This window comes from Ranitomeya variabilis, chromosome 4 (assembly GCF_051348905.1).
Source record: "Ranitomeya variabilis isolate aRanVar5 chromosome 4, aRanVar5.hap1, whole genome shotgun sequence".
NCBI classification, from domain to species: Eukaryota; Metazoa; Chordata; class Amphibia; order Anura; family Dendrobatidae; genus Ranitomeya; species Ranitomeya variabilis.
This window is the reverse complement of record NC_135235.1, coordinates 522,891,288-522,917,397: the sequence shown is the minus strand read 5'-3', so window position 1 is coordinate 522,917,397 and position 26,110 is coordinate 522,891,288. Positions and strand designations below refer to the sequence as shown.

Below are 26,110 nucleotides of genomic sequence, written 5' to 3'. Positions count from 1 at the left end.
AGTCATTATCGACCCTTTAACAAGCCTTGCAATATGACTTAGGATAGCAAGGTGTTTAAGTGTACTCATGCTAGCTGCCAGACCTGGCTTGTTGTCACTCTCCACAAGGAGAAACGTTACCCTTAGATACCAGTTTTAGCCAGTGACTCAGCCAAATTAGATCTCATACTTTGTACTGACGGGGGACACCACCCTGAAAAACCGTGTCTGTAAATTGAGATTCTGATTTGGCTTTTATTCTAAATCATATTGCGAGGCTCGTTAAAGGGTCGGTATTGACTTTTAGTATTGCTACTTCCAATATGTGGCACTAGAGTTCAAGTCCTCTTCCTCTCTGTAGAGACACTTCTGGTCACTTATTCATCTGCTTGAAAACGGTGAAGCAGGCCTTAATAAGAAATGTAGTGGGTTGCATAGAAAAATAACATCCGTAAATGAAGAGCATCCTCCCAGGCTTTTATTTACCAGAATGTAAACACTATGAGTCAAAGGGGAATCTATATGTGAAAATGCTGTCATCATTTTCCAACAATTCATTTCCATCTCAAGTTCTCTGATCTTCTACCTAATGTACTTATTAAACACTACACTATAAATTAGGTCAGTACCAATAAACGTCTGCTGTGGATAATGGATTACACAATTCAGTAACAGATCTGTCTGGTTAAATACCTGCAATGCTATTCTAGGGATGATCTGTGAAGAGTCAGGTGGAGACGCAGAGCGGAGATGGTCACTAGATTTATGACTGCTGCACCTCTCAGGACAGACAAGTGATACAGATGGGCAGCCAAGCAGTTAATAACAAAGAAAAAAAATTTGCATGGAAATTAAAATTCACGACAGCTTATTTAAACTGCAGTGCATATTTATGGAATATTTAGTAGGCTGGTATATGGCACGCACAACATGGGAGGAAATATGAATATTACATTACTGTCCCCAAACCAGCATCCAGGACCCTGCTGGCATGAGAATAACAAATGCTGCAGTAAAAAGTTTTATTTAGATGTTAAGTCTCCCGCCCGCAGCAGGATTTCAGAGAGTGTGCCGCACGCGCCCATCACAGCGCACTCAGGAATTGAATTACCCAGGGGGGAGACACTGCTGATGAGCTTTGCTGCGCTTATTTAATTTCATTTACTTTCAGTCCATTAGCAGCATGGGGCTTTCTGTATCCCCACAAGAATGTCACAGGCATGAAAATGCTGTATAAATTACAGGGAGATAAACCTTGGACTTCGAGCTCCATGAAAGCAGAGATCAGTGCTTTATTCTTCTCTTCTACAAATTTTGAGAAGTTAAAAGAAGTACCGTAATTTCCCCTTGTGTAAAAGATAAAGGATATCTGCAATGGAATATTGCCAGATGTAATGCAGGTATAAATGTATATATGGCAACGATATCACCCTATGGCCAAGTACAACGGCCAACTAATCACATAAACGCTGGCTTTAAACTGACCAGACAACTATAGTCCTCAGAATAGTGTAAGGTAATGCAGCTTCTATGGGTAAGATGGGTAAGAATTCTCACTACATGTATGGCCATCTGGTCAGACTCTTACCCTATTGCACCACAATCATCTGGCAGCACTTCTACTCTGAAGATTCATGCAGCACAAACTCCCCTCAATATACATAGCAAAAAACAACAACAGTCAGCAACATATTAATCTCATTGTATTACTAAAGAGTGATCCATGGCACACCACACACGATTTTAGAGTGTTTATACTGTGCAGAAAACACTATGTACGCTGCTCTCAAAGAAACTGTAATAAGGGTAAATGCATGTAACGTTCCATATTAAGACATATTATTTATATATATATATATATATATATATATATATATATATATATATATATATTATATTGGCCCCTTTTTTTCTCAACGGGGCGGAGCTAGTAAGATGATTTGTATTGGCAGAGGCTTTTTTTTAATTTATTTTCTACTTTGTTTTTATTTGTATACTTATTTTTTTTTTACATATTCCTCCCTCCATAAGGTCATAAAAGAGCTTTGGGGGCTTAACAACATTAAAATATTTTTTTCCCCTGATCTCCCTCTGTAACTGCGGCTGGTATATTAGCCCCAGTTACAGAGGAAATTTAGCCTCCTTGCTACATAGCAGAGCTGAGTCTTCCAGCAGCTCCTGCTCCCTACAGCCAGCAATCACATGACCTCTCTGAGTCAAGAGGAAGTGCTAAACAAAAGCTGCATTTGGAGTCCAGAGCAGAGCAGCGTCAAGCAACGAGAGGTGAGTATTTCAATTTTTTTTTTTAATATTTGGAGCAATATATGGGGACCATCAGAAGGGGCCCATATATGGAGCATTATATGGGGCTAATTCTATATGGAGTTTCTTATGTGGCCAATTCAATATGGCGCAGTATATGGGGCCAATTACATATGGAGCAGTATATGGGGCCAATAATATATGAAGTATCTTATGGGACTAATTATATATGGAGCATTTTATATGGCCAACTATATATGGAGCATTATATGGGGCCCATTATACATGGAGCATCTTATGGGGCCAATTATTTTGGGAGCATTATATGGGACCCATTCTGTAAGGAGTATTATATGGGGCCCATTCTGTATGAAGCATCATATGGGGCCCATTCTGTATGGAGCAATATATGGGACTCAGTATACTGTATGGGGCCAATCATTTACTGTATGGAGCATTATATGAGGCCCATTATATATGGAGCAATAGATGGGGCCCATCATATACTGTATGGAGAATTATATGTGGCTCACTATACTGTATGAAGCATTATATTTGGTCAATTCCGTATGGAGCAATATATGCGGCTCATTCTGTATGGAGCACTCTGTGGTGCCCATTATAATGTATGGAGCATTATATGAGGCTCATTATTCTGTATGGAGCATAATATTGGGCTCATTATTCTGTTTGGAGCAATATATGGGGCTCATTATTCTGTATAGAGGACTATGTGGTGCCAATTATACTGTATGGAGCACTATATGGGGCCATTATACTGTATGGGGCAATATATGGGGCTCATTATTCTGTTTGGAGCAATATATGGGGCTCATTATTCTGTATAGAGGACTATACTGTCCGGTTTCTGAGCTAATGTAGAATGTACAATAGATATCACTCATGTAATGTAAGAAGTAAGTGAAATCTTTGGCATTGTACTATACCTAGATTTCTCTGCCGTATCGGTGCATTATGAATTGTGGTATGTGTTAAAGGGGCCCACTGGGACTCTTTCACCCAGGGCCCATGAAAACCTGGAGCCGGCCCTGATTTATAGCATATAGGAAGCGTTACCTATATAGAGATCCGCGAGACAGTGATGTACAAACCCTGCCTTCTATATGGTGAGCTCAGCTATGTTTGACAGTCGGCTTCCCTATCGCGCTCCTGTAAAATGGTGTGAAGCTTTTCTACACTGCAGAGATTTTTCTACACTGCAGAGACGTTTCAGAAGGTCATACATAATAGAACGAGGACCACTCGGACATTTAAAGTCTATGGGCAATACACAACTAGTTAAAGAGGTTTTCCATGACAAAAAATAAATAAATCGGTGCTCAAATGTACTTCTAAAAGAACAGATAGTACTCATCCTACTATGGTCCAGTGTCAGCTATCCGCTGGTGAGTACTGATGTGATGTCTACTTTGCACATCACTACTCCAGTCAATCGATGCTCAGCAGTCCTTTCTTTTTATCATCCTAGTTTACTGTTTTAGACATATACAAGCAATTGGGGACAGGAAAAAAGATAACAAATGACACTTTTAAAAAGGGCAGATCATCAGATCAAAAGGGACCAGTCAAGCGCTGTGACAGAGTCACTAGATTTGTAGAAGATTGGAGGTATGTGTCACTGTGCATGTAGTGGTCAGTGATGTGAAACTGAAGTGTTTTTGTGCTTCCAGCACACTAGGTGCTGAAAGGCCGTGTAGAGAGTTTAATGGGCCGGTTTCATGTGAGCACCTGCAGTGCAGGTGGGAGGGTGCTCACCGTACCCCTTTCCCTGCAGGACCTGCAGGGGTTTGAGGACCTGCAGTGATGTCATGATCACGTGACTAGCACATGACATGATATACCTGGACTTGTGCTTCAGTCGGTGTGTGGTGCTGAGGGGAGAAGTTGTACTTCCCACAGAATGACTGAGGCTACGTTCACATTAGCGTTATGTGGCGCAGCCGCGGCGACGCATGCGTCATGTGCCCCTATATTTAACATGGGGGGGCGCATGGACATGCGTTGTCTTGCGTTTTGTGATGCATGCGTCATTTTGGCGCAACTGTCAGGGCGCAGAGGATGCTGCATGATGCAGGTTTTTCTGCGCCAAAAATCATGCAAAAAAATGAACGCATGCGTCACAAAACGCTGCGTTGTGCATGCGTTTTGCATGCGTTGTGTCGCCGACGCTGCGCCGCACAACGCAAATGTGAACGTAGCCTGAGAGTGTTTTTTCCTAACTGTGTGTGGGAGGAACCCGCATCAAGGAGGACTGAACTGTTTGCTACTATTTTTGTTGTTTTCTACCGTGCACAGAGGGCTGTGTTTTGTTTTAAGCACCGTGGTTTATGCTGCACACAATAAACCCACTGGTGTTTTCAAGTCCATGTGCTCCTGAGTCTACCTGAAGGCTTTTACAGAGAGTGGCAACCTCTTACACGTGGTGGATCGAGTGCGGGCTGCGATACAGGAATCCAGATAGAGGCTGCGAACAACTACATCTCATGGGTGAAATCCACAATCCAGCACGAGATGAGAGGTGCTGTTGAAACATCTCATGCAGGCGCATCAGCAACACCAACTTGCTAGTCAGCAGGTTGAGACGAATAAGCTGCTGGTACAGCAGCTTCAGGAATTTCAGCAGCAGCAGCAACAGCAGCAGGAGGCGCTAACGCAACAAATGGAGCTCCCAGCAGAGGTGGTTCGGGTAAGGCCAGCGGTCTCCTCCTCAACTCCAGAAAGTGATGCATATGCCCGGAAAATGGTAAGGCGAGCTATTCGGAAAAAGACCCCGGGGGATGACGTGGAAGCCTTCTTGACAATTTTTAAGCTGGTGGCTGAACGGGAGAGACTTCTGCCAAAGCAGTGGGCAGAGGTACTCGCGTCGTACCTGACGAAGGAGCCCCAAAAGGCATCCTCCAGGATGCCAAGGAGTATGGGAAGTTAAAAACTGAGATACTGGCACGCCTCGGGGTGACAATGTCTGTAAGGGCTCAACGAGTCCACCGCTGGGCATATGCTGGCGATAAACCACCTCGTTCACAGATGTGTGACTTGCTACACCTGGTCCAAAAGTGGCTGCAGCCAGAGCTGTCCACTCCAGCCCAGATGGTGGAGCGTGTAGTGATGGACAGATTCATCCCCTCCCTACCCAGGACAATACAGACCTGGGTTGCCCAGGTCGACCCCCGGAATGCACACGATCTGGTTGGACTGGTTGAGAGGTACCAGGTGGTGGAGAAAGCCCTGAAAAAACCAGACGTTACTAAGTCCATGTACTGGGATACCCAAAAGGGGGCGGGCTCGCTGCTATCAGCGAGACCAGGTATAGGATGATGAGTAGTACTCTCATCAGGCAACGCCTGTGACTGGCAGTAACCTTTTTACTGCCAGTCACAGCTGCTGGGTCACACACTGTCATTTGTATGACAGCGTGGGAACCACATTGCTCTAACTGGCGGTAACTAACGATCAGAGCTGGTGTTTCTCATGCTGTCACACAGATGACAGCGCGGGAAACACCCGATGTTCGGGCCCTCCATTCATTTGAATGGGGTCTAGGTTCGAGTTCCGGTAATGGTATAGTACCCAAACTTTTTTTTAAATGTTTGGCAGATGCCCCTAGACCCAAACATCCAGGGGTTCGCCCATCTCTAAACAAGAGCAAAAACTGGCCATGTTTGAGCAGATGACAGGTCCTCTTTCAAGATATTGTACAAATCTTACAAAATGTTGGGGTTGGTTACGAAATCATCAAAAGGATGCATTCTCACTAATCCCTGAGGATCAAGTACTAGCTGCTCCAGTGGTCAGTACCAGGACAGAAGCTGATGACATTCTGTTCATTGATCATTTGAGTGGTAAGGTACCCAAAGAACAGGACGGCATTGCTTCCTGCCCGGTCACACCCAAGCAAAGTAAACTGTGCATTTGGTAGTTTGTGGAATCAGCACTAATATTAGTATATACATTCGCCATTAATGGTAACAAATTATTGGTATAGACGTATGCCAGACATTAGGTACAATTATGAAGAGAAGAGAATTTAACATGAATTGCAAGTAGTGTTAAATGTTATCCGTTTTCATAAACGTGACATCATTTTTTTTCATTTTTGTTGGATCTTAAATTCATGCATCTCATGTCTTTTCATGGTTCTGTCTTCCCATATTCTGTTGGTTTAATTCAATTACCTTATACAGGTGCTTCTCACAAAATTAGATCATCAAAAGGTTAATTTATTACAGTTCTTCAATACAAAAAGTGAAACTCACATTATATAGAGTCATTACAGAGTGATCTATTTCAAGTGTTTATTTCTGTTAATGTTGATGATTATGGCTTACAGTCAATGAAAACCCAAAAGTCAATATCCCAGTAAATTTGAATAATTTACAAAAAAACACCTGCAAAGGCTTCCTAAGCGTTTAAAAAGGTCCCCTAGTCTGTTTCAGTAGGCTCCACAATCATGTGGAAGACTGCTGATTTGACAGCATTGACAAACTCCACAAGGAGGGTAAGCCACAAAAGGTCATTGCTAAAGAAGCTGGCTGTTCACAGAGTGCTGTATCAAATCATATTAATGGAATGTTGAGTGGAAGGAAAAAGTGTGGTAGAAAAAGGTGCACAAGCAACCGGAATCACCGCAGCCTTGAAAGGATTGTTAAGAAAAAGCCATTCAAAAATTTGGGGGAGATTCACAAGGAGTGGACTACTGCTGGAGTCAATGCTTTAAGAGCCACCACACATACAGTAGATGTATCCAGGACATGGGCTACAAGTGTCGCATTCTTTCTGTCAAGCCACTCACGACCAATAGACAACACCGGAAGCGTCTTACCTGGGCCAAGGAGAAAAAGAACTGGACTGTTTGCTCAGTGGTCCAAGGTGTTGTTTTCAAATGAAAGTAAATTCTGCATTTGATTTGGAAATCAACGACCCAGCGTCTGGAGGAAGAGTGGAGAGGCGCACAATCCAAGCTGCTTGAGGTCTAGTGTGAAGTTTCCACAATCAGTGATGGTTTGGGAAGCCATGTTGTCACGAATCACAGGGGGATATTTTTATCATCCCCACTGCTGACACCCATATGTCATGAACCGGGGGTGTTTGGTTGGCCCCGGTTCTTTTCTGAAGGGGATTTATCTATATCCCAATTCCCAGTTCCGGTTTGGAACTTGCAGCTCTCTAGTGCCCCCCTTACCCTCAGGTCAGACAGGGTACTGCACCTAGGATAATTAGTCACCAGAAAGGCTGCTTTACTATGTCCTGGCTAATGGGCACACTGCAGCAAGGGCAATATAACTACTCCCACTCAGGTGGGAACAATAATTATCAATGCCGTACGTCGCTACCAGTTTTCCCAATGACTCAGGACACTTTCTGCTGCCACCAGCTCCTATTCCTGAATAGGTAATGGGTCAGGAGCCAACCCAATTAGCGTAATTTACTTCAGAGGCGTAACAGTACGTTATAGAGAAAAAAGAAACAAAGTTAGTAATTTTATATATATCCAAAAGGTAGGCAGTGATTACAAACGTATAAAAAGATATTCTAAAAGGAGACAAGTATCGTATGTACAGACAATTACAAAAATAACAGGGATTAAAGGTGAAAATCAACTAACAGTTCTTTCATATCATTCATTACTCCTGGCTTCCAACCGGGTAATAGCATCAGTTGATTCACTTTGATAATGTTATAACCACTGTAGGAGGTTTAATGTTGATGCATGTGGCCACATGGGGAATGTGCAATATAGATGATGATTATATGCAATATTACCTAGGTCTCCTTTTCACTATATCCTAGTACATTACGTCTTTGTGAGTGCTCTATTTTTGCATGTGCTATTTGGTGTAACCCTTCCTCCTCCTTTACCTGTGTATTTAATAAAATGATTTTTGCATATTTAATATTTTCTTGGAATTTTTGATTGCAGGTTTTCTTCTGTGTACCATATCATTCAATGGTACACCATGCGGTGGCGGGGGAGGGGACCTTCCCAAAATCATCAGGTCAGATTGCACAGCCTGTTGTAGCTGAATCCCCCGGCAAAAGACCCCCCTTTGTCTGGGCCTCTGAGTTTTATACCTTTGCCCAAAACTAAGGGTCTCCCCCCTGGATGACCTCATGGGGTGGGCAAAACTATGGAATGCATTCCCCTTTTCACAAGGACTGAAACCTTATAAATTCCATAACTCGGGGTGGAAGTCTCGTCGAGCAACGGCGGGACCATCATCATTCTGGTTTTGAAATTTGTTTTCTATTAAGTCTAAACATGGTGGGGAAGTATGACCCGGTTAAGCAGAAATCCATTTCTGTGATTGTGCTGGTTCTGGACCCTAGAAAACTCACTGGCTGGTAGTTCTACCGAGGCACATGCCAAAGATGTATTTGTCCCACTTCTATCATTACTCGGCGCTAAGATATTTACGTTTGCAAGGACAAAGAAACTGCGTTTTTTCCATGTGCTTCTACTTTGTACTTTCAGTTTAGGGCCATAAACTACTCAGGGAGGGTTGCTGGCACACTGGTCTCACATTACAGCTGTAAAGTAGGGGAGAGGGAGGGTGGGAGTGAAATCGAACACAGGCACATGCAGGCAGAGGAAACTGCAGCTGAGAGCCCTTTATGTGTAATTGAAATAATAGGAAATTCTTCATATTTCCTGACACATGTCATCTGCTGGTGTAGGTCCACGGTGTTTTATCAAGGCCAAAGCCAGCGCAGTCGTCTACCAGGAAATTTTAGAGCACTTCATGCTTCCCTCTGCCAACAAGCTTTACGGAGATGGAAATTTCATTCTCCAGCAGGACTTGGCACCTGTCCACACTGCCAAAAGTACCAATACCTGGTTTAAAAAAAACAATATTTTTGTGCTTGATTGGCCAGCAAACTCGCCTGACCTTAACCTCATAGAGAATCTATGGGGTATTGTCAAGAGGAAAATGAGAGACACCAGACCCAATAATGCAGATGAGCTGAAGGCTGCGATCAAAGCAACCTGCGCTTCCATAACACCTCAGCAGTGCCAGAGGCTAATTGCCTTTATGCCACGCTGCATTGATGCAGTAATTGATGCAAAAGGAGCCCTGACCAAGTATTGAGTGCTTTTACTGAACATACATTTCAGTAGGCCAACATTTTAGATTTTAACATCATTTTTCAAGCTGGTGTTATAAAGTATTCTAATTTACTGAGATAATGACTTTTGGGTTTTCATTGGCTGTAACCCATAATCATCAACATTAACAGAACTTGAAACAGATCACTCTGTAATGACTCTATATATGAGTTTCATTTTTAGTATTGAAGAACTGAAATAAATTAACTTTTTGATGATATTCTAATTTTTTGAGAAGCACCTGTATATGGAGAAGAGAAGATTATTAAAAAAGATCAGACAGACGAGTGTTTGTCATCTGGAGAGACAACAATCCTGATACCACGTAGATAGTAATCGACCTCACCCACATTCAACAAGAGCACCATCCATCTCTTCACCTTTTGTCCAACCTTTCCAGGAAGGAAATTCAAGTTCACAGCAATTACCACGCTTTGAGGAGCACTGGAGTGTCTGTTTTTTGAAACATCCTTCAGCCAAGAAGCATTGCTGTGAAACCTTTGCGGGTTTCAGGTTACTTAAAAGCACGCAGACATAAAAACTGAAGGGCTTCACGCTCAATTAAATTAGCCAAGTTTTCGTAGTGCAGTGTTAAAATTCTATCCATCCTTGTTCTAGATACTCCAATTTATTTAATTGAACTAATCAAAGATGGCCTAGGAATCAGCAGCTTATTAACCATACTTTGGAAATTAGGAATACAATAGTCACATTAAAATGCAAGGGATGTAAACATCTGCTGGCTGCTCTGCAGTCTGTCACCATGCTTGTTCTTCTAGCATTTTAGTGGTTTTATTCTGCTACCTGGGTATTCATGTAAGAGCAATAGCTTTAAAAAAAGTACCAGCAACACAAAAAGTCTAAAAAGCTTCAGATTTTCTGACACAAGTTTACAGATAACTTACAGCAAGGTTTACATACAGTGGAGGAAATAAGTATTTGACCCCTTGCTGATTTTGTAAGGTTTCCCACTGACAAAGACATGAACAGTCTATAATTTTAAGGGTAGGTTAATTTTAACATTGAGAGATAGAATATCAAAAATAAAATCCAAAAAATGGCATTGTATAAAATTATATACATTTATTTGCATTTTGCAGTAAGAAATAAGTATTTGATCCCCTACCAACCATTAAGAGTTCTGGCTCCTACAGACCAGTAAGGCTAGTTTCACACTAGCATTCCACAGGACTGCGGATGAAAGCCTTCTTCCTCCGTGAAGCCCCACCCACTGCCGCGCCTCTTCCTTCAGCTCCGCCCACGTCTGTATGCGTCCTGCGTACCCTATCTTTAACATTCGGTACGCAGGTCATGCGGATGCCTCAGCATGTGTCGTTTTGAAGCTGCGCCGACAGCAAGAAAATGCAACATGTTGCGTTTGACGCAGGTCAGCGCAGCATCAAGACGACGCATGTGAAGGCATCCGCATGGCCTGCGTACCCAATGTTAAAGATAGGGTACGCAGGACACATGCAGGCGTAGGTGGAGCTGAAGGAAGAGGCGCGGCAGTGGGCGGGGCTTCACGGAAGAAGAAGGCTTTCATCCGCAGTCCTGCCGAATGCTAGTGTGAAACTAGCCTTAGACGTTCCTAATCAACTCGTTACCTGCATTAAAGACAGCTGTCTTACATGGTCCAGCTGCCGTAGACACCAAGAACAGCTGATCGGCAAGGGTGCCAGATGTCATTCCCCAGGTGTTCAGACATTGATGACCTATCCTAAGGACAGATCATCAATGAAAAAGTAGTGGACAACCTCTTTAACTAAAGTTCAGTCATTAGGTGCAAAATACTTTGATAATATCTTTGCAATGAAGAAGCAAAAAAACAAACAAAATAAAAAAAGTTTTATTCTGCTTTGTAGCCAGTATTTCATCATGTGTCTAGCACAACATGAAAAATTTGGTGAAAGGCAAATTACATGGTTGTGACAGTATAAAAATTTGTATTCATGTTTTGACTGCATGTTGTTTAGCAGGGTTATTACTACTTGTTTTCCAATTTTTTTTTTTAAAGCGTTGTCGGGTCTTGTGCTGAAACTTTTCAGTGACTACACGTGACTGCAGACTTCTGAATCGTTACAGCACACACATTGTGCATTGTCAGGATTCTCCAGTATTGCTTCCCAGACCAGGCAGTCACATAATCGCAAGTAGATGAGCTGCATGTTTCTGGCAACATTCCGACTAGATGTGTTTGGTCTTGCTCAGTTCACTTCACTAGTATTGAGCGAAGGCAAGAACGCCTAGACAGCACATGATTGCAAGTATTCAAATCTCATACAACTCACTCTCACTGGCAACACAAAGGAACCCTGACAGCGTGCAGTGTATTGTGACTGCATGTTGTTTAGCAGGGTTATCACTACTCGTTTTCCAACCTTTTTTTTTTTTTTTTAAAGAGTTGTCCTTGTGCTAAAATTTTGCAGTCACTATATATGCTGCAGACTTCTGAATCCTTACAGCGCGCACACTGTCAGGATTCTCTGGTGCTGCCAGTGAGAACGAGTGGTCACGTGACAGCAAGTATGCGATTTGAATACTTGCAATTATGTGCGGTCTAGATGTGCTTGTCTTTGCTCAATACAAGTGAACTGAGAGAGATGGGACACATCCAGTCGGAATGTTGCCGGAAATATGCAAATCGTATACCTATGTTTATGTGGCAGCCAGGTCTCAGAAACCATACTGGAGAATCCTGACAGCGTGCGATGAGTGTGATTTAAGGATTCAGAAGACTGCAGTTAAATAGAGTGCAGACATTTAACAGAAGACTGGACAACTGCTTTTAGTTGGGCTCTTAAATTTAGGTTACACACGGTTACAATGCATCTTTTTATTTTTGCTCTCTACATACGAGAAAAACCGATGCCGCTCTGATCAAACTCTGATCAGAGTAATTGGATCGTTTTTCTTGGATGAGGAAAAATGGTTGTGTGACCCTACTCTAAGAACCATAATTGTCTGCTTCCAAAGCATGGATAGTAGCTCTGAGCTCTGTGCATATGATTAACACATGGATGTGTAGTTTGCTATATAATAGATTGCCAATTCTACAAACAAACCAGTACTTTGCATCTGGTTACTTCCAAAGATCGCCCTAACAAAACTGGTAACCCCCTGCTTGGGCACTTTTGTTTGCAATAAATGAAGAATACTGAAATCCCATTTTATGGCTACGAGCATGAAGGACGCAACTAAAGCTCACTTCAAAATGGCAGCATTTATCATGATAAAACAAACAGTAAATTTGGAGCGCTCCTTCCACAGCTCATTAAGCCGGCTCAGAAACATACGTGCAACGTTGCTGGAGTCCTGCCGGGCTACTGAGCACCACTATGAGCTAGAGAGTCAGGCTTCAGTACTGCAGCAGCTGGACCTGCACGCATGCGGTTTTATGTACACTGCGTCCGTGAATCTGGTGTGCAAACAAAGCACCAAAAGCAGAAGAGAAAGAATGCTCTGCGCCTCCTGAAATATAGATCAAGCAGTCCTTCAGGAGTTAGGATGCCAAGGAAAATGATACAGCTGTTAGTTAGAATTGTGCTCCAGGACATGAGTACTGCTCGGCAGATGTGATCTCCATACACACAGCACAAGCATCAGTCACATCACTGAAGATCATTGTAGTGTGCATTTATAGGAAGGCATTGGCTGCTCACCTGAGTGAGTGCAGACCAGAAGGCAGCATTTAAGGCCGGGGACACACTTAACGTATAAAAAAACGGTCCGTTTTTCACGGCCGAGAATCGCACAAATGTTTCAAAAACAGTGATCCGTGTGCAGTGCGAGGATGCGATTTCCTCGCATCAAATGATCCGTGTGACATCCGTGTGACATCCGTATGGCATCCGTATGCCGAGATTTTCTCGCAAGCTTGCAAAACCGACATCTAATGGATTTATGTGCTCAAATGTTCGGGAAAACATATATACAGTATATATATATATATATATATATATATATATATATATATATATATATATGTCATTGAGACACATATATATATATTCTGTATTTAGATTTCATTCAGCGCGATAGCTGTGAAAAGTCGGTAATTCAATTGCCGGCTTTGCATTTCTCCTTCCCAAACCCGACAGGATATGAGACATGGTTTACATACAGTAAACCATCTCATATCCCCCTTTTTTTTGCATATTCCACACTACTAATGTTAGTAGTGTGTATGTGCAAAATTTCAGCGCTGTAGCTGCTAAAATAAAGGGTTAAATGGCGGAAAAATTTGGCGTGGGCTCCCGCGCAAATTTCTCCGCCAGAATGGTAAAGCCAGTGACTGAGGGCAGATATTAATAGCCAGGAGAGGGTCCATGGTTATTGGCCCCCCTGTGGCTAAAAACATCTGCCCCCAGCCACCCCAGAAAAGGCACATCTGGAAGATGCGCCTATTCTGGCACTTGGCCACTCTCTTCCCACTCCCTGTAGCGGTGGGATATGGGGTAATGAAGGGTTAATGCCACCTTGCTATTGTAAGGTGACATTAAGCCAGATTAATAATGGAGAGGCGTCAATTATGTCACCTATCCATTATTAATCCAATTGTCTGAAAGGGTTAAAAAACACACACACACATTATTAAAAATTATTTTAATGAAATAAACACAGCGGTTGTTTCAGTATTTTATTCCTCTCTCAATCCATCAGCAACACCCTCGCTTGGAAAAATAATAAACGCACAAGATACATACCCTCAGCTGAACCGTCACATCCCACGAGGTAATCCATGATCTGAAGGGGTTAATTATTTTACAGGCAGGAGCCCTGCAAATGCAGCTGTGCTCCGTGCCTGTAATCCCCGGCGAATGAATGAAATGTAGGTCATTGACCTACATTTCCTTCAGTCGCGGTGATGCGCCCTCTGGTGGATGTCCTCATATGACCTGGAGCGTGGGAAAAAGTTCCCAGGCTGCAGTTCATGAGAACATCCAGCAGGGGCGCATCACCGCGACTCAATGTAAGTACAGATCCTGCTTTCCTTTCAGCACCCGGGGATTACAGGCACGAGCGAGTGGTTTATCGCAGCTCGTGCCTGTAATATTAGTTAACCCCTTCAGATGGATTACCTCGTTGGACGTGACGGTTCAGCTGAGGGTATGTATCTTGTGCGTTTATTATTTTTCCAAGCGAGGGTGTTCCGGATGGATTGAGAGAGCAATAAATTATTAAAACAACCTGTGTGTTTATTTCATTAAAATACTTTTAAATCATGTGTGTGTGTGTTTTTTAACCCTTTCATACAATTGGATTAATAATGGATAGGTGACATAATTGACGCCTCTCCATTATTAATCTGGCTTAATGTCACCTTACAATAGCAAGGTGGCATTAACCCTTCATTACCCCATATCCCACCGCTACAGGGAGTGGGAAGAGAGTGGCCAAGTGCCAGAATAGGCGCATCTTCCAGATGTGCCTTTTCTGGGGTGGCTGGGGGCAGATGTTTGTAGCCAGGGGGGGCCAATAACCATGGACCCTCTCCTGGCTATTAATATCTGCCCTCAGTCACTGGCTTTACCATTCTGGCGGAGAAAATTGCGCGGGAGCCCACGCCAATTTTTTCCGTCATTTAACCCTTTATTTTAGCAGCTACAGCGCTGAAATTTTGCACATACACACTACTAACATTAGTAGTGTGGAATATGCAAAAAAAGGGGGATATGAGATGGTTTACTGTATGTAAACCATGTCTCATATCCTGTCGGGTTTGTGAAGGAGAGATGCAAAGCCGGCAATTGAATTACCGGCTTTTCTATAGAACACCGCTGCATATTTCTCGCAATGCACACGCATGGTCCGTGTGTAATCCGATTTTTTCTCGCACCCATAGACTTGCATTGGCGAGTCTCGGCCGAGATACGCTGACAATCGCAGCCTGATGCGAGTTCCCTCGGATCCGAAATACGGTGGAGAAAATATCGGATGATGGGAGCTGCACCATAGATTAACATTGGGCCGAGTGCTATGCGATTTTTTATCGCATAGCACTCGTCCGTATTACGGTCTAGTGTGACCCCGGCCTAATATCTCTGCTACATGTATTGTCATATCTGTAGAAACCTTACTGTACTATGGCCAGCCAAGGGACCTTGTGGACAAAAATTGAATATTTGATTCCCTACTATTAGTCTCATTTACAAGTCCGTGTTTAAACATATACGTGAAAAAATGGTACCAGTGTCAACAGTGTTTTGGATCACTGTGTCATCAGTGCATTGTCCCTCTGTGGCTTTATACCATCAGTGTTTTTAAAGGATGGGTAAAGAAATAGATAAACTACAAAGCTTCTCCTATCCTTTAATGTTAAATACGGACAGCACACTGATGTCATCCGTGTTTTTTTCACAAACCCATAGACTTGTATTGGCCCTTTTCATCCGTGATACTGGTGAAAAATGGACATGTCTCAGAGTCTGGATGGATACACGGTCTGTGAAAAATCTACAATTTTGGACAGTTAAATGTATGTAGGGGGGTAGCCAAAGTTTAGCATTTGTTGCGTTAACCCCTTCAAATGACGTCCCGGCTTGAAGTAATATTAATGATGTATACTACTGTGTATTTATGTAAAAGTATTTGTTGCTGCCATTGAACTATATATATATATATATATATATATATATATATATATATATATATATATATATACACATATATATATATATATATGTATATATATGTGCTTAGAGAAAGTGCAGGGCTTTCAATTGGCCACTAGATGGGGGCATTATGGTACCTAGTTGTAAAAGTTAAACATAGGAGGGACAAGGTGCATAAGGCAGGAAAGACTTCCTAATAGTCAGTGAGGGGGGGCCAGGGCGCCCGTTGAGCGCAGAAGGGGTCTATAGCCCCTGGGCAACACCGTGTCACATAGCAGTTGCCACAAGGAAAGGGCCCAGCCATCTATTTTCTGGGTGGAACATCAGCAGTGGAAACAGTGCAGCAGTGCTAACGGTGCAGTATAAGTGGGACTGCAGTTGCTACAGGAAGACTAAGCAGTACGGGCAGGTCACTCATCATGTGGCAGCTTATGGTGTGGGCTTATGCCCTCAGAACCGGGTTGAAACAGCTGAGGGATCTCACAAACAACGTGAGCCTGGCCAGGGAGGACGCTGAGGAACCGAATGGTATGGTTCATCCCGGAAGAGAGCTTAGTGACAGGAACAGGAACGCAGGGAAAGAGACAGAATTGTATACATTGAAACCTGATGTTGATGCTGTAAAGAATATGGATGTGCTGCGTACAGAACCAAGTAAAGCTGTTGTTATTAAAGTTGAGCTGGACTGTCTCTCTTTGTGCGGTACCATCTATAAGGAGCCTTCGGCAGCCCAGGTTGGACCCTGATGGCGCAGAGACCCATGACACAGGTACGCAGAAGGATAGACATAATTGTATTGTGAGGGGAGGCCAGGGTGTGATACAGGGATTGCTCTCAGCCACGACTACCACTCTGGCCCACCCTCACATGTACAGGAAGGAAATGAAGCTTCTGACCCCATAAGGGAGTTCCCAAAGTTCATGCAGTAGGCCTGGTTTGGAGAAGCCTTGGTAACGCAGGATGCCTCAACCAGCTCAATAAAGAAAGAATGGCAGCGGAGTATGTATCCAACGAACACTTCAGGCCTCATTTTACAAACGATGCAAAAAATGTCACGTAGAACTGTCGTTTCAGGCGAACTTGCGGTAGGATGTGTGTTTCTGCCTCTACTTCCTCCTCCCCCTGCCCACAGAGAAACTGCCATCCCTATCTCAGTAATGTAATAAAAGTAGAAGGATTTCTGTGGAGAAATTCTGCCCTGCTGTAAAGATTGAGATGTAGATCCAGGTAGGATTTGACAGAAAAATAGTGGTTTATTCGATGCGTTTCAAAGTTAAAAGCACTGCTTTGTCAGTAGTCACCACATCACAGGTGTGCTTACTTCCTGATGCATAAGTGCTTTTATGCAATGTTCTGCAGGAGGAGGCTGTGTATAGAGGGCTGCGTTGAATGTTCTGCAGATGGAAGCATACAACAGCCAATACAGAGCAATGGATAAACAGGGAAACCCAGGCAGGAGAATAGGTGAAAGAATATATATATATATATTTTTATTGGTTACAGACATCATTCCATAAGAATAAAAAATGATAAAAACAATGTGCACGTATGCAGGACCAAAATATGGCAATATATATAATACTATAGCCCATGTATTGCATACATTAAAAAATATAAGTGAGAGGTTATGATAATAAAAAATATATATATACACGTGTAAAAATAAATATAATATTAACGTGAGGGCTGTATACACAACCTCACAAAGTGCAATGTGAAGGACAACTAGTCACTAAAAATAAAACGCTGTGTACTCATATAAAACAAGAAGTGAGGGTAGTGCACGATATAAGCAAAAGTGATTGCAAAGTACAATGGGTATAGATAAAGATGGTATACCTTAAGGGGTTAGCAGGTCCAGTACACACGCGCACCCCTACACGCGTTTCAGAACAAGTCTTTCCTGAGGAAAACTCCTTAAAAATGATTATTGAGGCACTTGCTGTTGATTTTTGAAGTAAACTAGCCTCATTAGCTCTTCTGGATCTATTTATTAATGTATGCATCATGCATTATGAAATCTAATATCAGTTCCTTTTTAAAGAGAAGGTGTCATCAGCATTTTATACCCCTACTGAGAGCATGTATGTAAAGGTGCAATAATTCTGACTGATTTAGAGACATCCATAGCTGAAGTTGTATGCTAATTACAAGTGCAGTGGGTTAGGTCCTGACTCACAGCTCTACTGCCTCTACTTTCCCGCTCTTACTGCCTGCCTCCTGTACCTAACTGACAGGTCACTAAAACATAAGTGACTTGTCTCTTAGATACAGGAGACAGGCAGTATGAATGGAATAGGGGGAGAGGCAATTATTTAGTGTAACCCAGTCTTTCGAGTTCACAACACTGGCTTTAGGGAGTTATCCCACCAGTAAACCTCAATATATTAACATCTACTACACCACATTAGCGTAGCCAGGAAAAAAAAAACGGCCTACGGCCAGCCAATGCTTCTTCCCATGTACTCATGTTTTGGTTCTCAGTAGAACTCCAGGCAAATAAAGACTGAGTTGTAACCAAATAAGGAAATTACATCAACCTTAATTTCTCTGATCGTCTCTCCTGGACCAAAGTAGGATATGAACGGTTACCTTTCACTAGTCTAGATAAAAGCATCATCTATCAGGAAAGGTGTGGTCTATTGACACCATGTCCGTCTGTCCTCACGCCTACTCAAATAAATACCTCTTATCAGCAAACAGCTGCACACCTGCACATCACAGTCCGCTGCTACCCTGACACTGAACTCCACAGTAATCTTTTAAGAGAGAAAGTCACAATGATTAATTTAACGTCTTAATTAATGCAAACAAATAAGGAGGGAGATGGAATTCTGCCAGCACAGCTTGAGGAGGTGATGAAGAGCAGAGTACATCTGAGTGGAGCCTGACTTTTCATGTGAGGACTGCAGTAAAATAACATGTAAATATCATCAGCTTCACATCACAACCTATCCAAATATTTTCATTTCCATGGCCCAACAGACACTGTAAGTCTGCAGGATGGGGGAGCAGAAAGGACGTTTTCAGAAGAGACATTGAAAAGCTTTATTGACTCAGACAGGATCGAGAGGGTTAACGTTTAAAAAGCATCAGTCACAGCCTTTACTAATGTTCATTGTCAGATTAAAAATGAGGATACCATTACCTAATGTTTTATTTTTCCTGTGAGCAGTTTTTCAGGAAAATTTAATTTGATGTAAATAAGTCGAAGTGGTTTGCTTTAAAAGGGAACCTGTCGGGATGTGCACTGGGATCCTGTCACTTCTTCCAAGAGCACTGACTTCCGCCCTTGCACTTCCAGCCTGATATACATTTGGCTTCTGCACTAAATTTCTCATGACGGATTCATCGGTTTTGGATAAAACAAAATGCCAGTTTAGGACAAGCACCTATTCAGCCATACTGCTAGTTTCATATTTAAAAACAAGATGGCAGGTTCCCTTACAAACTTGATTAGTGAGGGGGTCAACTAGCCGTACTCAAGGCTGCTCAGTAGCACATTTCTAGTACCCCCGCTGTCACTTTATGAGGTAATAACTCTGGAACGCTTCAACGGATCCCACTGATTCTGATAATGTTTTTTTGTGACATATTGTACATCATGTTAGATGTCAAATTTCTTTGACAGTACTTGAATTTATTTGTGAAAAAAATTGAAATTTGGCAAAAATTTAGCAATTTTCAAACTTCTAATATATATGTCCTTAAAAAATGGAGCTTTTTTCAGTTTTGCGTTTTTGCTTTTAGCTCCCCTTCTTCCCAGAGCCATAACTTTTTTATTTTTCCATCAATATGGCCATGTGAGGGCTTATTTTTTGCGGGACCAATTGTACTTTTGAACGACATCATTGGTTTTAGCATGTTGTGTACTACAAACTGGGAAAAAAATTCCAAGTGCGGTGAAATTGCAAAAATAAGTGCAATCCCACACTTGTTTTTTGTTTGGCTTTTTTTTACTAGGTTCGCTAAATGCCGAAACTGACCTGCCATTATGCTTCTGCAGGTCATCACGAGTTCATAGACATCAAACTTGTCTAGGTTATTTTTTATCTAAGTGGTGAAAAAAAATTGGGAAATTTTCCAATACCCGTAGTGTCTCAAATTTTTGTGATCTCGGGTTGGGTGAGGGCTTATTTTTGGCGTGCTGAGAAGACGTTTTTAATGATACCATTTTGGTGCAGATATGATCTTTTGAGCGGCCATTATTGCATTGTAATGCAAGGTTGCGGCAACCAAAAAAACGTAATTTTGGCGTTTTGACATTTTTCTCGCTACGCTGCTTAGCGATCAGGTTAATCCTTTTTTTTTATTGATAGATCAGGGGATTCTGAACACGGCGATACCAAATATGTGTAAGTTTGATTTTATTTTTATTGCTTTATTGAATGGGGCAAAGGGAGGTCATTTGAACTTTATTTTTTAATTTTTTTTTAATTTTTAAAAACATTTTTTTACTTTTGACATGCTTTAAAGGGAACCTGTCACCCCCCAAATCGATGCTGAGGTAAGCTCACCATCATCAGGGGCTTATCTACAGCATTCTGTAATGCTGTAGATAAGCCGCTGATGTTACCTGAAAGAGGAGAAAAAGACGTTAGATTATACTCACCCAGGGGCGGTCCCACTGCGGTCCGGGTCCGATGGGTGTCGCGGTCTGGTCTGGGGCCTCCCATCTTGAGGGCAGAGCAAAGTACTGCAGTGCGCAGGCGTCGGGAAAGGTCAGAGAGGCCCGACGCCTGCGCACTGCAGTACTTTGCTCTGCCCTTAACAGGGCAGACAAAGTACGCCTGCGCCGGAGCCACGGCATGAAGACAAGAAGAGGACGTCATGGAATGAAGATAGGAGTCGCCGGAGCGGACCTGAGACATCCATTTGACCGGACTGCAGCGGGACCGCCCCTGGGTGAGTATAATCTAACGTCTTTTTCTTATCTTTCAGGTAACATCGGGGGCTTATCTACAGCATTACAGAATGCTGCAGATAAGCCCCTGATAACGGTGAGCTTACCTCACCATCGATTTTGGGGGTGACAGGTTCCCTTTAATAGCCTCCATAGAAGACTAGAAGCTGCCATAGCCCGATCGACTCTGCTACATAAAGGCGATGGTCAGATCGCCTCTATGTAGCAGAATTGCTGACTTACTGGGTGGCGCTCATAGGAATCCAGCACCGACAACCATAGAGGTCTCCAGGAGACCTTGGGTTGTCTTGCCAACACACCGGTGACCCGTAGTCATGTGACGCAGGTCACCGATGTGTGTATTTCCGGCGCGATTGCCGGAAGCGCCATTTAAATGCCGCTGTCAGAGTTTGACAGCGGCATTTAACTACCGTATATACTCGAGTATAAGCCGACCCGAGTATAAGCCGACCCCCCTAATTTTGCCACAAAAAACTGGGAAAACTTAATGACTCGAGTACAAGCCTAGGGTGGGAAATGCAGCAGCTACCGGTAAATGTCAAAAGTAAAAATAGATACCAATAAAAGTAAAATTAATTGAGACATCAGTAGGTTAAGTGTTTTTGAATATCCATATTGAATCAGCAGCCCCATATAATGCTCCTTAAAGTTTATGATGGCCCCATAAGATGCTCCATATTAAAATATGCCCCATATAATCCTGCATAAAAGTTAATAATGGCCCCATAAGATGCTCCATAGACACATTTGCCCAATATAATGCTGCACAAATGTTGATTATAGCACCATAAAATGCTCCATAAAGATATTTGCCCCATATAGTGCTGCACAAACCTTGATTATGGCCCCATAAGATGCTCCATACAGACACTTGCCCATTATAATGCTCCACAAATGGTAATTATGGCCCCATAAGATGCTAAATAAAGATATTTGCCCCATATAGTGCTGCACAAACGTTATGGCCCCATAAGATACTCAATACAGACACTTGCCCCATATAGTACTGCACAAACGTTGATTATGGCCCCATAAGATGCTCCATGCAGACACTTGCCCCATATAGTGCTGTCAAACATTGATTATGGCCCCATAAGATGCTACATACAGACACTTGCCCCATATAGTGCTGCACAAACGTTGATTATGGCCCCATACAGACACTTGCCCCATATAGTGCGGCACAAACGTTGATTATGGCCCCATACAGACACTTGCCCCATACAATGCTGCACAAACGTTGATTATGGCCCATAAGATGCTCCATACAGACACTTGCCCCATATAGTACTGCACAAACGTTGATTATGGCCCCATAAGATGCTCCATACATACACTTGCCCCATATAGTGCTGTCAAACATTGATTATGGCCCCATAAGATGCTCCATACAGACACTTGCCCCATATAGTGCTGCACAAACGTTGATTATGGCCCCATACAGACACTTGCCCCATATAGTGCTGCCCAAACGTTGATTATGGCCCCATACAGACACTTGCCCCATATAGTGCTGCACAAACGTTGATTATGACCCCATACAGACATTTGCCCCATATAATGCTGCACAAACGTTATGGCCCCATAAGATGCTCCATAAAGATATTTGCCCCATATAATGCTGCACAAACGTTGATTATGGCTCCATACAGACACTTGCCCCATTTGCTGTTGCTGCGATAAAAAAAAAATCACATACTCACCTCTCCGTCGCTCAGGCCCCCGGCACTTTCATTATTCACCTGACTTCGTTCCGGTGCCGCTCCATCTTCAGCGTCTTGTGCACGGATGTTCAGGCAGAGGGCGCGCACTACCCACGTCATCGCGCCCTCTGACCTGAGCGTCACTGCAGAAGACGCTCAAGACGGAGCAGCGGCTGGAACGGGGAACAGGTGAATATCGTGCAGCGTTCCCCCTCCCCATTATACTTACCTGCTCGTGGCGCGGTCCCTGCAGGTCCCTGGTTCCCGGCGCCGCAGCTTCTTCCTGTACTGTGCGGTCACCGTTACCGCTCATTACAGTAATGAATATGCGGCTCCACCCCTATGGGAGGTGGAGCCGCATACAGTATTCATTACTGTAATGAGCGGTACCATGTGACCGCTCAGTACAGGAAGAAACTGGGGCATCGGGAACCAGGGACCCGCAGGGACCACGCCAGGAGCAGGTGAGTATAATTAGACAGCCCCCGCTCCCCCTCCCCTGCCGACCCCTGGGTATTACTCGAGTATAAGCTGAGAGGGGGACTTTCAGCCCCAAAAAATGGGCTGAAAATCTCGGCTTATACTCGAGTATATACGGTAGTTAATAGCCGGGGGTTGATCGCGATTCCACCCGCGGCTATTGCGGGCACATGTCAGCTGTTCAAAACAGCTGACATGTCCCGGGAAAGATGTGGGCTCACCGCTGGAGCCCACATCAAAGGGAGGGATACCGACATCGGCGTACTATTACGTCCGATGTTGGTGACGACTTAAATCAGAGAGTCATGTCACACAAAATAGTTAATAAACAACATTTCTCACATGTCTACTTTTCAACAGCCCAATTTTTGAAACATTTTTTTTTGTTAGGACAAAAAAAAGTTGACCAGTGATTTCTAATTTTTACAACAAAATTTACAAAACCATTTTTTTAGGGCCCAAAGTACATTTGAAGTGACTTTGAGGGGCCTATATGACAGAAAATACTCAAAAGTGACACCATTCTAAAAACTGCACCTCTCAAGGTGCGGAAAACCACATTCAGGAAATGTATTAGCTTTACAGGTGCTTCACAGGAATTAATGGAATGTGTAAAGAAAAAATAAACATTTAACTTTTTTTCACAAAAAATTTCCTTTAGACGCAATTTTTTTACTTTCACAAGGTTAACAGGAAAAAATGGACCATACTCTTTGTTGTGTAATTTCTCCTGAGCACACCAATATCCCAAATGTGGGTGAAAACCACTGGGCACACAGAGGGGCTCAGAAGCGAAGGAGCGTAATTTGAGTTTTTGAATGTAAGATTTGCTGGCATAATTAGCAGACGCCATGTCGTGTTTGAAGAGCCCCTGATTTGCCTAAACAATAAAAAAAAAAACACAAATGACACTATTTTGGAAATTAGACCCCTAAGGCAACTTATCTAGATTTGTGGTTAGCACCTTGAAACCCCAGATACTGTACTTAACAGAAGTTTATAATGTTGAGCTGTGAAAATAAAATGAAAATCAAATTTTTCCCCAAAAATGTTTTTTAGCTCCAAATTTTGCATTTTTATAATAATTTCTCCTGAATACGCCGATACCCCATATGTGGTCGAAAACTATTTTTGAGGCACAGTGCAAAGCTCAGAAGGGAAGGAGCGCCATATTACAGTACAGATTTTGCTGCACTGGTTTGACGGTGCCATGTCAAATTGGCAGAGCCCCTGAGGTGCCAGAACAGCAGAAGTCCCCATAAGTGACGCCATTTTACAAAACTACACCTCTCAATGAATTTATCTAGGGGTACAGTGATCATACTGACAACACAGGTGTGTCGCAGAATTTTATACCATTGGTCACTGAAAAAAAATGTATTTATTTATATAGTGCCAACATATTCTGCAGCTCTTTACATTAGAGGGAATTTGTACAAACAATAGACATTACAGAATAACAATAATCACAGTTCAAAACAGATACCAAGGTGAGTGAGGGTCCTGCTCGCAGGCTTACAAACTATGAGGAAAAAGGGGAGACACGAGAGGTGGATGGTAACAATTGCTCTCGTTGTTCAGACCAGCCATAGTGTAAGGATCGAGTGTTCATGTAAAGCTGCATGAACCAGTTAACAGCCTAAATATGTAACAGTACAGACACAGAGGGCTATTAAATGCATAAAGCGTATGAGAACATGATGCGAGGAACCGGATTATGGTTTACCGTAAGTTTTTTGAATGGGCCACACAGGGATAGTTAGGTTAATGCGTTGAGGCGGTAGGCCAGTCTGAACAAATGCGTTTTTTAGAACTGTGGGATTGGGGATTAATCATATTAACCTGGGTAGTGCATTCCAAAGAATTGGAGCAGCATGTGAAAAGTCTTGGAGACGGGAGTGGGAGGATCTGATTATTGAGGATGCTAACCTCAGGTCATTAGCAGAAAGGAGAGCACGGGTAGGGTGGTAGACCAAGACCAGGGAGCAGATGTAGGGTGGTGCTGAGCCATGGAGTGCTTTGTGGATGAGGGTAACTGTTTTGTACTGGATTCTTCAGTGGATGGATAACCTGTGTAATGACTGGCACAAGGTAGATGCATCGGTATAAGGATAGGTGAGGAATAAGATCCTGGCTGCAGCATTCAGGACAGATTGGAGAGGGGAGAGCTTAGTAAGAGGGAGGCCGCTTAGTACAGAGTTACAATAGTCCAGACAAGAATGAATGAGTGAAACAGTAAGAGATTTTGCACAGTCGAAAGTAAGAAAAGGGCGAATTCTAGAAATGTTTTTGAGATGCAGATAAGAAGAGCGAGCCAGTGATCAGATGTGGGGGGTGAATGAAACCTCGGAATCAAGCATTACCCCAAGGCAGCTGGCATGTTGCTTGGGAGTAATGGTGGAACCACACATCCATCCCCCCTCAAGTGACCCCATTTTGAAAATTATACCCCTTTGGTAATTTATCTACAGGTGTTGTATTGATTTTGACACCATGGGTGTTTTCTAGAAATAAGTAGCAGTGAAAATTGCCGAGTGAAAATTGCAAACTGACATTTTAGTGTCCAGTACGTTGCAGTGACCAGTATGTTGTACCAAGCTCATGCTTCTGGAGACATGAACTTGGAAATTAGGCGGACTCTCATCACTACAGAAATGCCAAACATGTGGACGCTAAATGTCGTTTAGACACACTGGGGATCAGAAGGGAGGGAGGCATTTCGATTTGGGAGCGCAGAATTTGCTGAATTTCTTTTGGGGGGCTAGGAGCCATTTAGCTTTTCCTGACCCTTTTTACTACCAGTAATGTGGAAGCTTTCTATAATTTCCATTGACAGACGACGGAGCCGAGTGGAGACTGGCTTTTATTGTGGATTGAGTTGAAGCTTTTATTGGGAATATTTTATTTTGTATCACATTTATCCTGTGCTTTATGCTGAGCACTTGCTTCGGGTTTCCATCTAAATCTCCGAATGACACGATTCAGATGAAACCCCCTGAGGGATCCATTCACTATAAATGATTCAGCA

General features: G+C 42.9%; 1 protein-coding gene across 3 annotated transcripts in view; it reads right to left on the bottom strand.

Annotated features, from left to right (window-relative positions):
* The window catches only part of SKAP1 (src kinase associated phosphoprotein 1), an 862,974-nt gene that overhangs the window by 212,418 nt on the left and 624,446 nt on the right, over positions 1 to 26,110 (bottom strand). The gene's annotated exons all lie outside the window — the stretch shown is intronic.